This window comes from Arvicanthis niloticus, chromosome 8 (genome assembly GCF_011762505.2).
Source record: "Arvicanthis niloticus isolate mArvNil1 chromosome 8, mArvNil1.pat.X, whole genome shotgun sequence".
Taxonomy (NCBI): Eukaryota; Metazoa; Chordata; class Mammalia; order Rodentia; family Muridae; genus Arvicanthis; species Arvicanthis niloticus.
Genome location: NC_047665.1, coordinates 33373512 through 33391120, shown reverse-complemented (window position 1 = coordinate 33391120; position 17609 = coordinate 33373512). Strand labels below are relative to the sequence as shown.

Here is a 17609-nt window from a genome sequence, read left to right as displayed (position 1 = left end):
ATTGATCTGATTTCTCTTTAATCTCCTGAAATGTCAATCAAATATGATGCCCAATTGAAGGAAAAGAGAGAGGAAAAAGAGGAAAATAATCTTGGCTAGTAGCTGTTGGGAGTTGTATAAGTGTGAGCACCTATGTTAAGTGGGTGATAGGCACTTATATAACATGAACTCAAATCCAGGATGCACATGGCTACTAGTTCTGGTTGACACAGAGGAGGTTCAGTCTCAGTGAATTCATTTGCTCAAGCTCACAGATAATCAGTGGCGTAGACAGGATCCAAGACTGGCTCTCTGTCCTGAGAACAGCACATTCAGACATGTGATTATGTTTTTACCATTCTGGATTCCAGAGCTAAAGTAAAGGATTGTGAGACAACTTGGCATAATTAAATATTACAGAATGTAAACCAGATGTGCAGAGAAAAACAGCTGCAAGTTGCACATTTGCCTGTTTCTGTGGTATAAATATTCGTTCCATGGTTGATTTTAATCCAAGAATGGTTTATCGCTGAGTAAAAGTCCTAAATATTTAAAAATTGCCAACTGACATCAATATCCCAGTGGCTTTATGAGTCTCTCATAGGAGGGAGTTGGAGGTCTTGAGGACTACGGTCTTGTTCTCTATGGCCTCTTTGCTACACGAGTGAAGCCAAAAGAAGCACTTATCCTAATATCCTGAACACTTCATGCCAAAGAGCCCCAGAACTTCGGAAGGTCTGTGTGGTGTGACTTAATCAGTTTGGAAAATATAGTAATTCTTTTTAATGCAAAAATTGGGAATCTACTAATACCCTGAACAAGGTCATTTTAGAAAGATACATTTACTTTTAAATTTAATAAAGTTCAATATGTACAGTCTTTTTAAAAGATTCATTTTACTTTTTAATCTATGGATATGTGTGTATATTTGCACATGTATTTAGGGCAGAAGCGTCAATCTTCGTAGCTGTAGTTACAGGTGGTTCTGAGCCACATGATGTGAGTCACCTCATCCCTCCAGCCTCAAATATGGGCTTCTATTCCTCTTTCTGCTCTGGATCTTACCGAGGGTTTTCTTGAAATTTCTTCGTTACTGAATAATCCCTGGAGCACAGACAATAAGACTCACCCTGCAATTAATTGTAGTAGTTCTTTCTTTCTTTCTTTCTTTCTTTCTTTCTTTCTTTCTTTCTTTCTTTCTTTCTTAAAGATTTATTTATTTTATGTATATGAGTACGTGACAGCTGTCTTTAGACAGAATAGAAGATGGCATCAGATCTCATTACAGATAGTTGTGAGCCACCATGTGGTTGCTGGGAATTGAACTCAGGACACCTGGCAGAGCAGTCAGTGCTCTTAAATGCTGAGCCATCTCTCCAGCCCAATCATAGTAGTTCTTAAGTGAGATATATAATACAATTTATATTTTCAGTAATTCTGTGTGTTATATTGCATGTACATTGAAGAATATTATTGAGAAGTGATCTATAGACTTTTTAGGACTTCCAGAATGAACGTGGTAAGAAAAAAAAATAAGGAGGAAGAAGAGGAGGAAGCAGAATGAAGAATTGGAGAGGACTTGCAGAGGAGTGAGAAAGAGTGACACAGCACCTGAGATTAAACCACTTCAAAGAGAGGATGATCTACACACGGGTTCAGAGGTTGTGATTCCTGATTGCTTCACCCTGCTTCTTTCTGAGTCTGTGTTGAGGAGGGAGGTCATGGTGGGACAGTGGGATGGAGCAAAGCTGCCAGAAGATGAGAGAGAAGGGCACAGATTGCAGCATCAAGATACTCTAAAGGGTACATCCCTAATGACCCAACATCATCAACTAGGCTCAACCTCCTTCCTGAAGGACCTATTGTCTCCTAAGAGTACCACAGGCTGAAACCAAACCTTTACTACATGATACTTAAAACACCAAAAATACTTAAGACCCGAAGTTTAACAGTCGGGGAGAGTCACATTTCCATTGGTCTATTTTTCCAAAATACAAAAAAATTAAAACATTTACCTCCTTTTTTCCTGAATAATATCTAGAATTAACTGATATTTATTAACTGCATTAGGCTTTAATTAACATTGTTTCCTTTAACTTTCATTGAGTGATCAGTGTCCCTCTCTCTCTTTCAACACTTTGGGCCTCACTCTGGACCCCAGGAATTCCTGGAACTCAAGGCTGGCCTCAAACACATGACAAACCTCCTATGTCAGCCATATGCTAGGATTGTAGCGTGATCTACTACTACCAGCTTCTTCTCTCTTTCTATGTTTTCTGTGATTTTTAGGTCAACGTTTCCAGTACAAGACCAGCATCCTTCAGCTCTTGGGAAGCATGTAATTTCAGGATGACCTGCAATGGAAGAAATTCATCATGTTCTCACATTGGAAACATGGATGTCCCTGCTATCTTCAGTAACATAAGGAAGAATTCACTGAGCCTCCATCCTGTCATGTGCACCAAGTGTGAGCAGACAGAATGAAGGTAGAGAGCCATGGAGTTAAGTGTACCACAGTCCTGGGAACCCACTCTCAGAGCGCTCCTGAATCACACAAGGACACGGGATTGAACAAAAGGTCTCCATGACAGCACTGCCGGAGAAGAAGGATACAAGGAACTGTGGATGGGTGCTTACATGTTGTCAGTCTGTCCCCATGTTCAGGGACATATGGATATACCACAGATGTTGATTTTCCTAGTTCATTTCAACGTCTATTGATTTATGTAGCATTTGAATAATAAAGATAAAGAAAGGCAAGTTTGAGGATTATTTTCACTTTCCATACATGTTTTAAATTATGATATACATAAATGTGTTTTAATTTGTAACTAACTACAAATTCATATGTGAAAGAAAGAAACAAAGAAAGAAGGAAGGAAAAAAAAGAAAAAAAGGAAGACTTTATAAGCAAACAAATGATGAATAACCCTTATGTGGAATTGGGTGTGGTGGCCCATGTTATTTGAAAAGCAGAGACAGGATTCAAGGTTCTTCTCAGCTTATGAGAATTTGACTCCAGCTTGGGCTACATTTGATCCTGTATTTAAAAACAATAAACAAGCAATACCCCAGAGAGACTGAGCAAGTTACTCAATTCTAAACTGCTTGCTGTGATCACCAGTACCCACGTAAAAATCCCAGTGTGGCGGTGGTATGGACTTGTAATTCCTGGGCTTGCAAGGCAGATGCAGACAGTTCCTGGGGCTTGCTGGCCAGCCAGCTTAGCTAAATCAGAGAGTTCTAGGATCAGTAAGAAACCCTGTCCTAAAAAAATAAGGTTGAGTTGATTGATGCCTGACTAGAGCCTTCCTTCATCTCTCCTTACTAGTGTGCATGGCACAGGAAGGTACTCTGTCTGCATGCTGATAGAGGAGAAAAGTAAACACCAACCCAGCTACAAACCCTGTGATCTACAACAGTGATCTGCTTGCAGGAGGCGCTGGTGTAATAGCAACACGAATGTTTTAGGAGCAATCAACTACTATCTGATTGGATTTATGGCCCATTCCATGAGATGGAATCCATGCCTGATACTGCTTAAGTGGCCAAAAGCTTGAGACTAGATAGACCAGAGACCTAAGGGGAAACGGAATACTCTTGTTTGACTAAAAGAATGTAGCAATAAAACGATCACTAATGACATTGTGTTATACCCATAGATGAATGTCCTTATCAGAGCAGCTCCTTCCTGCGTACAGGAGGATCCCACAACTGAACAATATGCAGAGAACAACAGACCTTGGAACACTCAATCCTAAATGGTGCGTCTCCATCAAATCCCCCCCCTCAGAGCTCAGAGAACTCTTCAGAAAAGGAGGCAGAAAAATTGGAAGAGCCAGAGAGGATGCAGGGCACCAAGAAAACAAGGCCTTCTTGAAGTGGAAACTCCTGGTTTCTTTGGAAGGTCAGGTATGCCACATGATGTTTTACTGGTTAACACAGGTCAAAGGCTGTTTTGCTAAAGCAGACATGTGAAAGGATGTGTGATGAAGGAATAGTAACATGACTCCATAGACAGTATGTGCTAGAGTATTGGTTTGCTTTGCTCTACCCCGTTATTCTCTGTTAATGGCACGCATATATTGGTTCACCTTACTTTGTGTTGCTGAGTCCCGCCATAGAGAGAGACTTGCCAAAGAACTTCTTGTGAGGTTCCTGTGGCTTCTTGCTTTTCCCGTGGCCTCAGCACATTGGCAAGCCTTGTAGTTTCTTCAGGACTGGAGTGTAGTTGTCGATTCACATTTGATGTTTTCTATGAGACTGAACTACTGATATCCTGATAACAAAAACCGGACTCACTCCCCCCCCCCAAACTTTTGCTAAACAGGATCTCTTCCCCCATATCCTAATAACTTTTGTCTTCTACTCCCTGTGGTGGGTGGTGGGCTAGAGGAGAGGTTGAATGTTTATTAAAGTAAGTTGAGAAAAATGTATGCCCTCACCTTATAGACACAGCAGGACTGATGTACATATGAACTCACAGAGACTGAAGTAAGCATGTACAGGGCACATGAGCCAAGCCATACAGAGGCCCAGCACCAAAAGGGAGAAGTGAATACGAACTCCCATCCCTTATCAAGATGCTATCGGCAGTTGACCATCACTCACACACACACAAAATTACTTTCCTCCAAAGGATTCTCACTGGGTATGTGTCTTAGTTAGGGGTTCCATTGCTGTGAACAGATATCATGACCAAGGGAACTCTTGTAAGGACAGCATCTAATTGGGGCTGGCTTACAGTTTCAGAGGTTCAGTCCATTATCATCAAGGCAGGAAGCCTGGCAGTGTCCAGGCAGGCATTGTGCTTGAGGAAGTCAGAGTTCTACATCTTGTTCTGAAGGCAAACAGAAGGCTGTTTCTAGGCAGCTATGAGGAGGGTATCAAAGACCACCTCCACAGTGACACACTTCTTCCAACAAGGCCACACCTCTTAACAGTGCCACTCCCAGGGCCAAGCATATTGAAACCATGACATTACGAAGACCACATTTGAGGGAGCTATGCTCTACAGTAGATCAACACAAAACAAATTCAATGATATTTTCAGAGATTTTTTTCTTTATTGTTATTTTTCTTTATTTTTGTCTCCTCCTGCTTTCTTTGGGCATTACTGATCTTCTGCTGATATATTATGGTTTCTGATTTTGTGGTATGTATGTGTGTGTGTGTGTGTGTGTACATACGCATGTGCTTGTGTAAGTAGTATGTGTCTGAGTATGTATGGGGCTTTTTTGTGCTTTTTTGTTGTTGTTGTTGTTTCCTTTTATTTTTTAGTTTGTTTCCTGAGGCACAGAGAGAAAGAAGGCATGGAGTTGGGTGAGAAGGGAGGTAGGGAGGATGTGAGGAGACATGAGGCAGGGGATCCATGATCAGAATCTATTGTATGAAATTTTTAGTTTTAAAACAAGTTCTAAGGAAAAAACTAAACAATGAAAATAAGGTGGAAACACTGGACATCCACCTCTGGTTTACACACACACACACACACGTTCACTTATGCATGCACACACTTGTATACACAAATATAAAAACTGAAAAGCTTCAATGATGAGGAAACATCAAACTGAAGAAAGGTTTGTAACAACACCAATGCTTGGGTTCTCTGCTGGACAAGGGCTTAAGGGCAAAACAAATCACAAAGTGGATACTGGTTTACACACACACACACACACACACACACACGTTCACTTATGCATGCACACACACACACTTGTATACACAAATATAAAAACTGAAAAGCTTCAATGATGAGGAAACATCAAACTGAAGAAAGGTTTGTAACAACACCAATGCTTGGGTTCTCTGCTGGACAAGGGCTTAAGGGCAAAACAAATCACAAAATGGATAAGAGGTCATCACGGAAGGTGAGAGCCATTAGGGTGGCCGCTGCTGCAAGGACCTACGCTGCCTGACTTTTGCTTCAGGTCCAGTCTTCCCTGTGGCCACCAGCAGGTCAAGACCTCAGGCACAAAAGTTTCCATAGGATAAAGCAGGAGAATCAACAACCCTGAGCCCCTCAGTTATGGTTTCCTACCTGAAGATGCTTCGTTGGATTTCACCATCAGAGACCCCCCACCTGTAAAGAAGTTGAATTTTCTTTTAGAAAAATTCAAGTAACTACTGAGGAGTCAGCCAACAGTCATGGATTGTTACCATGTAGGGTTTGCTTGCTGCCAATGGGTTATCTTTTGGTGATTTGCCTGTTTGTTTTGTGGCACTGTCTGAGATGGCTAAGGCTCAAGGTCACCCTTCAAGTTTCTTATATAACTGCAGATGACCTTGACTTGTTGGTTTTCCTTCCTCTACTTCCTGGATGCTGCGAGTACAGGTGTGTACCATCAGATCTGGTTTTATGGGGTCCTGAGGATCAAACCCAGGGCTTGGTTCAAGTAAGGTAATCCCTCTGCCAACTGAGGTAGCAAGGTGCATCTGAATGAATGGCCATTCAGCTCTATTAATATGAGCTGAAAAGGGCAACTGAGTCCAGTTATGGCTCTCTCTAGGTAACACTTCTCAGCGCTTCTCCATAAACCACAAAAGTGAGATCCAGATATCATTTAATACTATAATTACACGGAGATGTTTGTTTGTCTAGTTTTGACTACTCTGCTTGCTGTCTGGAAACGTTTTCCTTTGAGTGAGATTTGTGTCTCGAGAAGCAAACAGGAAACTAAAATTCATAAGTGAGAAGTGGAGAAAAGATCACTAAAACCCCTTACAAAACAAAGGGTATGCACTCGCTCACCTGTATGCACTTCCTAAAATAGGTATATGCCATTCTACTCAGCATCCCAGTGCCTGACCTGGGAGAGCTGCTCATGGGTTGTTCTAATAGAGCAGAGAGCCCATGCAGAGCGCTGTTAAATGATGAGGACAGGAAGTTCTCTTTCGAGGCTATGCCCTTAGAGAACGGCGCCATGCAGATTCTCCTATTGCTATTCTTTTAGCTCAAATTTATAATTGACGTTCTGTTAAATATCGCAGCAAGTTAAATTAATGCAGTAGGATTTCAGTCGTTAAACAAATGCTGGTAACGGCAGCTTGCTTGTTTTAGCAGTTCCTCAAACCGCCGGGGTAGTGCCCATATAAAGCTTTTGGCTTCATTGTCCCATTAATTGAGACGCACATGGAGTCTCACAGCAGAAGCAAATACGCTGCTTCAGAGCACTGACCATTATTAAGGGCTTCTGCCAGACTAATTTACCTTTGAGTTTTCGCCGTTGCATTTACCATTGTGCTAGGTACAATTCATGAGTTCATGACAGCACCCATGTATCGTAAGACAATATCTACCTGATTTAAGGACAGAAGAAGAGGGAGGAGAATAGAGGGGGTGAGGGAGGAAGGAGAGAGTTTTTAAAAACGGAAACCCCTGCAAGAATTGTTCCGCACACATTGCAAGAAACCCAAGCCACATGGATGGTGATGGTTTTAACCTGTTTCTTCATGGAATAGTCATTTCAGGAATGGCCTGTGAGCTAAAAAAGCAGGATGGAAATAATTCTTTCAGTCTTGAGTTAAAACTGCATTGGCACAAACACATCGAAGAAGTGATTGCCAGCTGGACAGTCGTAGCCTGCAGTCCTGCAGCCATCTCCAGGACCCTGTTGATGTCCAGGGTCATGTGCCTGGTGCCACCTTAGAAACTGTCCTGATTCTGTACAGGACATTGAATGATAACACCCTGCAAGTCAGCTGACTGCTGTGTCATACTGCATTCCTGCAGATGCCAGCTCCCGCTCCTGCAGATTGCCAGTTGAGATGCGGCAAAGCAGAGGCAGACAGCTAGGCACAAAGCAATCGAGTTGTAAACTTTGATTTCCCTGCTGCTGCCTACTGTCTCACATACGAAGAACACTACCTCTGTGTAGCCAGGAGCTGAGATGCAGTCTGAATGTGCACGGTGGCTTCTGAAGTGGCAGAATGAAATCTCAGCTGGGCAGGTACTGCTCGGAGTTTGCTAAGCAAACTGGCTATGATGGAACTCAACTGCTCTCCCACCTTGTATGGGAGTAGTTTGGGGGGGTGGGTGGGTTCTTGTGCCATGCTATTGTACCCTCAGGAGATGATGCTTGGCATGATTTGTCTGACTCAGTCCTGGGTAACTCTTCGTACTGGCACTGTGGGACTCCCCAGCTCCCATTTCAGGCTGGTCACGGGACTGGCGTAACCCCCACCACTCCTCAGTTAGATCATGCTTTAAAGGAGAAGCCAGATTTATTGGCCTAACTCAATCCTAGTTCCTGTCTGGATGCAGGACGGCTGTCGGCTAGCAGGGACACAACCAGCCATCAAGTGGAGAATCATTGGGACTTCGGTCTGTGTGCAGGTGGAGCCAGGAAGAGTGACAGCCTAATTTTGGTCATCTAATGACTTCTTATTTTCCTAACTAATTGTGCTTGCTAAGCACACAGTGGTCTGGATTAGTCTTTCTGCCTTGCAGCCTTCATCCAGTTGGGCTGCAAATCAGGGTGCCAGCAAGCCTGCATTAGCCTTGGCTCCCTCCTGTGTGATGCTGTGCTAGCTCCTAGGATGGGTCACTCTGACAACAAAGAAGGACGCTTGACTTCTCTTGTGATGCTAGAAGAACATAATTCTTTTTGCAGTGATTCTCTCTCTCTCTCTCTCTCTCTCTCTCTCTCTCTCTCTCTCTCTCTCTGTGTGTGTGTGTGTGTTTGTGTGTGTGTGTGAAATTCATCAAACCAAAGAGCCTAAGAGATATCATGGATGTGGCTTTTAATGATTTGCGGGAGAAAAAGAAAAAGAGAAAGAAAAATGACAGCCTGTGGAGACGCCGATTTGAGAGAGCAGCACAATGTGGTTATTGCCAATTTGAAATACTGGGTTTGTGAAGCCAAGCCCTAAGGGAGTAGCCGGGTAACTGAGAAAGAGATCGTAGATAAAGAAATAAAAATGACAAGCGTAATGGAGGCTGTGCGGAGGGACTGTCAGAGCATCCGTTCATGGATGGCAATCTTGCCAGGCAGAGATTGAATAATTCATAGATGGAAACTACCCTGCCTTCACCTTCCCATTTAAACCGGGCATGAGCTGAATCTCTAATAAATTTTCAAGATAAAGTAAAATGCCAATTTGAATCTGAAGAGCTTTTAAAAGCAGATGTCGCATCCCCGAATCTTTCAGTATCTTTCACAATTACGCTCTGAGGACTGCACTTCATCAGGAAGCACCATTACCAGGGAAAATGACTGTGATTACAATAGCAACAATAGAATGCCATCGAATGATCTCTAATTTACCTAATTTGCTAAGACTGACTGGCTTAAATACCCATTGTGTGTTGCTGGTGCCCTGTCCATGGATCTCTCTCAAGATAGAACAAAAGTGGTGTGGTGTGTGTGCTACCTTGGTTCACACAGTCTGGGGGGAGAGTGTTCTTCTAAGTTACAATGTCTCTTTCATTGGCTTTTCATCTTTGTATTTTATATTTTTATTTTTTTCCTAATGCTTTGCGCTAAATTTCTTTTGATAGAAAATGGCAAGCCTGTCTTTGCTATAGAACAGCCATGACTTGTTAATTTATACATTTTTTATATGCTAAAATATACAAGCATGCGTCTATTTGAGAAAAGGATAGATTCAGTGCTGGGAGAAAGGTTTAACAAGCCAGCTGGGAGTGTGTGTGTGTGTGTGTGTGTGTGTGTGTGTGTGTGTGTTGTATGTTTCCTCCATATGAAATTCTTTTCCTGGAATTGTGATCCCTGTGGTATATGAAGAACCTCTTCGATTGTGAATCTTAGGAAACACAGCCTGCAGCCACTCCATGTAGCTCTTTCAGAAAGGCTGTGTGCCTGATTCCTTGATGCATCAAGGCTTTTAGGTTGCATGGGCTGTGTTTGTGCCTGCTCAGTGCACAGAAGTCTGTGCTAAAGAGAACTTTCTGTCTGGCAGAGTGCCCTATTCATCTTGGGGCGACTGTGCCATTCTGAGGAAGTGGCACGGGATATCCATCCTCTCAGAGCGGAACATTTAGCAGACACCGGGGTTTCTGGAATTGTCCTTATAGCATGGAGACAGTGTGTGTTCATGCCAGTCAGCATTTGAATATTTCAGGGTGGGACCGGAGGTATGTATGACAGCCATTTGAGAAGAAGGTCCCCAAATCCCTCTCTTAAATCCTTGGGATTGTGCTTGAGACTCAGCCCTGATATGTTCCTTGGTAATTCATTTGCCTGGCTTACCAACGCTATATGATCCCCCTACCTGCCCCTACCTTGTCAAAAGGTAAGTTGTACTTCTATCATTTATATAATAAGCATGAATGGTCCTTATTGTGTGATGTTAGTGGGAATGTACGTTGATGTTGCCTTTTCTTCCCATTATAACTCTGTTTCTCTGTTTTCTGAGCACTTGTTAAAATGCGGCATTTTGAAGCATGACTTAAATATTGTAGGTCCCCTCCACCCCCTGCCCCCGCTTTCTTTTCTCTTTCTGACTGAGTGCATCCAAGGCTTTAATAGTGTTTAAAGGAAAGGAGGGAAACAGTTTTAATGTAAGGAACTTTGCTTAAAATCTGAAAGCAGTTCACTGGCTATCACTTCTGTTACCACAATGTTTCTTTAGGTACCTGCTCCATCCAGAAAGAGGCTCTGCTATGCGGGACGTCAGGGTATGTGAAAGTCCACACTCTGCCTATGCCAGATTCTCCTTCCCTTTTCTGTAATTAAAATGTAGCTTTGCTTATCAGCAAGCGCTTTAACTTCTGACACCTTAAATCTTTTGAAGAGCCGGAGTTTGAACAGGATAACCATGGAGTGAGCCAATTGGCTTTTCTGTCCAATATTTAACAAATACAAGTACCTTCAAATTATCCAAGAATAACTGGAAATCAGGCTTGTCATTTGGGGAGACCCATAACAAACCAATCTCAGTTATTGGGTAAGAATAGCTTATCTTTTAATGATGAGAGGAGTTCGTTAGACATCAGAACCTTGGGAAATGAGGGTGTGTTCGGTTTCTTTAGGCTGCAGGTACAAGAATATAAGTGTTTAATATATAATATCTGTAAGACTTCCTACAGTAGGCTGGTGCTTGCCAATAATAGCACTTCGTTTGCTTTGCCTCTAGGAACATGGGACTGCAAAGTCCCTTAAAGATTTTAGATACCACTGCTTCTTTGAAGTCAAAATTTTCTTCACAAACTTACCACAGTGATTACGAATAAGTGAGCATTCTTAAAAACACATTAGTTCCGCGTGTATTTTTTAATGCACGACTGACATCTTGTCACTCTCATAGATACTTCTCACAGTGCTCTAGATGCAGCGACTGCGTGAGAGATAATGGGGCAACTTTATAACTGCACACAACTGCAAACAAGGAGGCACTGGACACATTTGTGAGCAGAGATTAATTTAGGTCAAACCTAAATGGCTCCACTGTGTATTTCCGGTTTTTTTTTTTTAAGTGTTGTGGATTTTTATGAGCATAAAACAGATGCCAATGATGCCGTGCCTCCATATTTGCAAGGTCCCAATACTCCAGAGACTCAACTACAGTTAGAAAGAATGACTGAAGGTTTAAAGCAATCCCCTAGAAACTCATTCATAAAAGTTACAGAAATGGAAGTGACTCACACTCTAAGACAGAACATGTAAATTTTGTCGCTTTGTTAACTTGGTTATGTTGGACATCTTTTCATGAGTGTATACCACAGTCTATCTCATTATTAAAGTCCAGCTTGGAGCAGAAACCCAAATTCAACTGAACTGAAATTCCTCACAGAGAATATATTAGTGTGCACTGAGCATCTGTGAGCTCCTTAGAGAAGCTGTGTGGATGCATTTCACAGATCATCAGACTGGATATTCATCATCAAGCTTCATGGCTGGATCTCTCTAATTGAATTATTTTTACAAGAACAACAGCACAGTATATTCCCTGAGTTTTAAATGAATAGTAGTGAAAAATGCCTTTACCAAATACCTATTTTTGTGCAGTGTTAAACTTGGAGGGAGAAAAAGGCAGGGACAAGTAAGAAGCAGGTAAAGACAATACTTTCATTCTCTGGTGAGCGGTTTTTGACAATGGTAAAGTCAAAAGAAGTTGGCATCTTAAGATAAAGAAAAATTAAATTCTTTTTAGGCATATGTGCCTATGATGGGGTGGGATGTACATGTGAGTGCAGGTACTGTTGGAGGTCAAATGAGCATGTCAGATTCCCTGGTACTGGAGTTACAGACGGTTGTGTGATACCCACTTTGTGCTGGGAACTGTGCTTGGGTCCTCTGCAAGAGAAGTATATGTTCTTATCTGCTGACTGAACTATCCTCCCAGGCCTGAGGTTTGCATCTTGTGTCTATAGAGTGATTTTTCTTTTTAAATAACTTGTTTTCTATAGTAAAACTTTTTCCTTTATTGCATTATGATAAACCTCACACACAAAGAGCACAAAGGTATGAATAGCTATGCACACATCAGAGTCTATAAATACACTTTGTTGCTTTTACTCTGCATCTATGTACTTCACCACCCCCTGTTCATCCATCAGTCTCTTCATTTTTGGATGCATTTCAAAGTAAGTTGCAGACATCAATACATATCCCTAAGGATATGCCTGCTGAGATGTTTAGCTAGATTCAAAGTTTACAGTTTTCAGTGCTCTCCTTTAAGCAAATTTGGATCAGAACAGAGTTTTTTTTTTTTTTTTAAGCACATTGGCACAAAGTACCTCTAATATATACCATCAATGGCTGGTGCAACCTTCAGGAACCTGCAGTTTTAAACTGGAGGGCAAAAATCCCTCATTCTAATATTGACCGGGAAGAGAAATCTAGACAGCCTATTTGATAGGTGAGGTCTACGGTCTATAAAGTTTTTGAAGGTTACAAAATACTAAACTCTGAACGTTCCATGTTCTATTCCTGTCTGTCTTAATGAATTAAAATAATTACTGCCTTCCCTCTTTCTTTCTACTGGAGAATCAAAAAAGCCGACTTGGTTTTATAATTGATGTAAAACCCAGTCCAGCAGTATGATGAATTGGAAAGACAATGGCTAGCATCAGCACACAGAAGGGGAAACTCAGGAGCCCGTGTGTTGAGCTATCTAAGGACACACTCTCCCTTACCCTGTACTGAATACATTCAGCACTAAACAGATGAGCTTGAGCTTGGAAGACAGAAGTTAAGGAATTCATACTCAATGGAAGGATGGCCATTCCTTCATAAAATACAACTGAGAGTAATTTCCCCAGTTGGCTTTTCAAAAGACAATTCAAGTGATACAAGGAGGAGATGATTTAGGAAATACAGGGAAGTGATGTGCTAAGACTATGAAAGTATTTCACATGCACTGAGGTGTGCCTGTGTGGGTCTGAATGGAAGATGACCCAAATACCACAATGGCTGATATAATGGAGTCTGGAGCCAGACAACGTGGGCCTGAATGCTGACCCTGCTGCTTCCTGTCTTTATGGCTGGACCACATGTTGAAAGCTGGTGTTGGGAGAGATGAATGTCTTTCTTGTGAGGCTGGATTAGTTAGTGGTCATGGGAATGGCCTAGGTGGGTGGTGATGGAGCAAAGTGGCAACTTTGCCCTGGCCATCATCTCTGCAGACATTGTGAGATCCTTGCCTGAAGCCAAGTACATGCTGACACCCTGCTCTCGGACTTCCGGATCCATGGGGCGAATCAGCATCATTTCTTTACACATTACTCTACTCTGAAAGTATGACATAGCCATAGTGAGGACCCTCTTTGCTTCTCCGGACCTTACAGGAAAGATTAACAGTGTCTTCCTCATAGGGAAGAAGTAAACTCTCACTAAGTAAATATTTTGTGAAACGAGAGAATGTCCGGCAGGTGCTGGGTGAAAATAACAAAACTACAAGTCTGAGAAACTAAAGTCCAGAGAAGTTATCAAAGTGCTCCCAAATACATAGCAGATTAGTGAACTATTTACAATGTGACAGAGACATCCAAACCTTGGGAAATTTTTGAAAATTGCACATTGCCCAAGATCTGATTTTGGTCAAAATGCAGATTTATGTGATTTGCTATGTCTCTAAAGGAAAACCAAAAAACTTAAAAAAAAAAAAAAAAAGATAACACGGTGCTTGGTATACCGGTAAATACTGATTGTGTGTGTGTGTGTTACCTCCTGTATTCTGCATTTCCTCTATGTTATGATTTTACAGGCTTTTCAATTTCATTATTTAAGATTTGTTTTTATTGTAATTATGTTCATCTGTCTGTGAGTGTGTAACTGTGAGTTCTGCCACCTGAGGCGATGAGAAGAAGATGAGAGTCTCCCTGAAGCTGTGGTTATAGGGGGTTGGGAGCTGCACAGTGTGGGGGCTGGGAATTGCTCTTGCCTACCAACCTGTTGATTCAGCCCTCAAGTTTATTTTTAAGTTCTCCACCAGTAAGTCTGTGAAAACAGGTCACAGTCATTATTTTCCTTGTGTGTTAACTGTTTTGGAGAAAGTGCAAGTGATATGTGATTACATGTGCACATATAAACACCACGCATATAAACACATGCTCACATATGTATCTATGTATGTGCACACACATACAAACAAAACTGTTCTGACCTCCATATAAAGACAGTGACATACTTGCCTGCATGTGTGCACACACACACTACATAAGTAATAAGAAGTGTGTGTGTGTATGTGTAAAGATGGGCCTGGTGAGATGGCTCAGCATGTAAAGGCACTGTCTCCAGCCTCACAAACTGAGTTGGATTTCCGGGACCCACATAATAGTGTGCTCTGTTCTTGCACAGCTCCTAGGGTTTACCCTGACTGCAGTGGTGAGGGAGTAAAGATAAAATAAACACACAGAAAGAAGCAATGGGATCAAATGGACCAGACTCTGCTGGAGAAACCACAGCAGCTTGGAAAGCGCAATGTGTTTTTTACATCCAGTTGAACCAGTAGGTATTACACACAGCTGAACAAGGGGGCAGGTGCTAAGGCATTGTGGTCCTTGGCATGGCTGTGTCCTTGGTCCAACAACACAGACCTCTCAGAGCTTCACTTGCTCCCTACAGTGGAAGGGAAGGTTGACTTTTACTTTTGTTTTTTGGCAGTGCTAAGGATTGAACCCAGGGCCTTGTGCATGTCAGGTAAGCACTCTGTGACTGAGGTATCCCTAACACATAACCTTGATATACTAAATTTTAATTGTCCTCTGAACTCCACATACTCCACATGGCACATACTCCCCTCCAAGCAAACTAAAAAAAATGTGGAAAAGCCTTCTGAAAGAAGGGTATGCTTCTTAAACTCTAAAACTTTTTTTAATTGATCTTTAATGGGTGTATATTGTCCCAATGGATACTCCCTCTAGTAGGACATTAAGTTTCTCTATTGTTCATTATTATAGGTGTAGTCTGGTGACTTATTCGAATATTAGTGTGCAATACTGAGAATATTTTGAGACTAAATTGCCTGATTTGCAGGCTGTAGATTTGTTCTAAAACCACAGATGTCTTTCTTCCCTGTACTTTCCAAGGGCTCCGGTGCAGATTTAGATCCACCCTTCTGGATGCCTTGGTCCCTGAGACAAGGCAACAGGCTCTGTTATCAAAAGCATGTCTCTGAGAAGGTGAGTGATAGAAAGTGCAGCCAGTTGGAACTCACAGGCAGGATGGAGATGATGGAGACTTTGAAACTTGCAGGGAGTCTGGGATTTTTGGAGATAGCAAAAGAAAATGTGGTTCTTCATGAGGCTGGGATAACAAAGCCTAAGGGATAAAACAAGGTGGGAGACTGAAGATGCTTGGTAGAGTCTGCACAATTGAGGATGCCTTGAAAGGCCCTGGACTCCCATGGAGCAAGGACATATGAGATCAGCAGAGGCTTTGGCTGTGACCATATGTGCATAGAAGTCAACTGAGACCTATTTTACCTAAGCTTATATATGGGCTGTTTTCTATAACTCAGAGGGATGGAAGACAAAAACTCAAAGTAGAAAACAGACCGGGTACCAAACCTGCATGTGATGATGTTGCAGGACAACTTCCTGCAAACAGAATGAACTTAAGACTCAGAATGACCCAAGATTTTCTGTGGGTATCATTCTCTGTATTTGTATTTTTCAGGTCTGTGGTACTTCTATTTATCTCTGACAAAATGTTATTGGGGAAAGGTGGGAGAGCAAAATTAGCCAAGCTAATTGATCATTAAGTATAATTGTCCATTAAGTACAAATTTTCATTTATAATCTATTTCATCACAGAAGATTTCAATTATTTGATTGCTTTATTGATACGCTGAGGAGGTAATCATTAAGTGGGTAAACAAACAATATAAATTTCCACATGAGAAAGAGACGGATATTTATCAGTTATGCATCTTGTCAGGGAATCCTCTAGAAGGGTGAAAATAGGTACTAGAATACACAAAGGTGAGTCTCATCTCAGAACCCATCTCCCAGCCCTTAGTGATGTCTCAGTAGCTTTAGGACACTAACCCATTTTGTGCTCAGTGGTCAGGTGTTTGAACTTGGCAAAGTGCCTTAACTTCCATCAGTGCCTTAACTTCTTCTTTTCTAAGCAGCAGATCATATTGAGACTCATCTCAGAGGGATTCTGGGAAAAATAAAATCATTTAAACTTGGAACCTTCTAGAAACAATCCTGGTTTTCACGAGCCTGTGAATGCTTCAGGAGCACGGAACCCAACATCTGGCCTCCGGTCTTATTCTCCAGCATTCCCTCACCCTGTGCCCTCACCATAGGTAGGACCTAGGTGACACGAGGTTCTTGTCTTCCCCTCTGCTCCCACAGTGTTCTTTTTCCCACCTTTCTAGGCTCCTCTGCTGTCTGGAGTGATGGCCTCATTCTTGTCTTGCTGGATTCTTCTAGAGAAGTCCTAAAAATTGCTATTCTCTGCTTCTATTTATTTCTTGTCCTGGTGGACCAGCATTGGCAAGAAGACGGTGGCTTTCTTTGTAAAAATCCTTCAGTCTAAGCTGGACACATCTCTCAGGGCCACTTGTGATAATTAGCAGAGTATCTTTTTTTTTTTTTTTTTAAAGATTTATTTAATGCATATATGAGTACACTGTCACTGTCTTCAGACACACCAGAAGAGGGCATTAGACCCAACTACAGATGGTTGTGAGCCACCATGTGGTTGCTGGGAATTGAACTCAGGGCCTTTGGAAGAGTAGTCATCTTCCGCTGAGCCATCTCTCCAGCCCCTAGCAGAGTATCTTAATTGCTCTGCCATAGGAACTATCCCTGAAGCCAAGGAGCGTGCACATTTGTTGAATCTGTCAGTCCTTGTCCCCTGTGGTCATCTTAGGCACCCAGTCACTGTCACTCTTGTTCTGTTTCTCAGTTTTGGGGATCAAAGCCTGGGCTGTTCTATGACAGACAAGTACCCTACCACTGGGCATCCACCTCAGAATCAAGCATCATCTACTGAGTGACTTCACTTGTTATCGGACAGTGTGGAAGGAGGGGACAGGACACCTCATCTCCCTTTGTTTTAAGCATTCTGTCTACATTTCATTAGACTTACAAGGAGCAAACAAGCCAGAATTAGCAATATTTTCACAGATGTTCATGAATCATAGTGTCAAAAAAGATGTCACTCAGTACCCAAGATGGATCTTTCTGATAAGGTCACCTACCAGGAGGGCAGTAG

General features: G+C 42.0%; 1 long non-coding RNA gene across 1 annotated transcript in view; it reads left to right on the top strand.

The window, feature by feature from the left end:
- Positions 1-17609, top strand: part of LOC143443327 (uncharacterized) — a 72658-nt gene that overhangs the window by 31541 nt on the left and 23508 nt on the right. The window contains exon 2 of the long non-coding RNA XR_013112202.1: positions 2269-3891. This is a non-coding gene — a long non-coding RNA (uncharacterized LOC143443327). The remainder of the gene's footprint in view (positions 1-2268; positions 3892-17609) is intronic.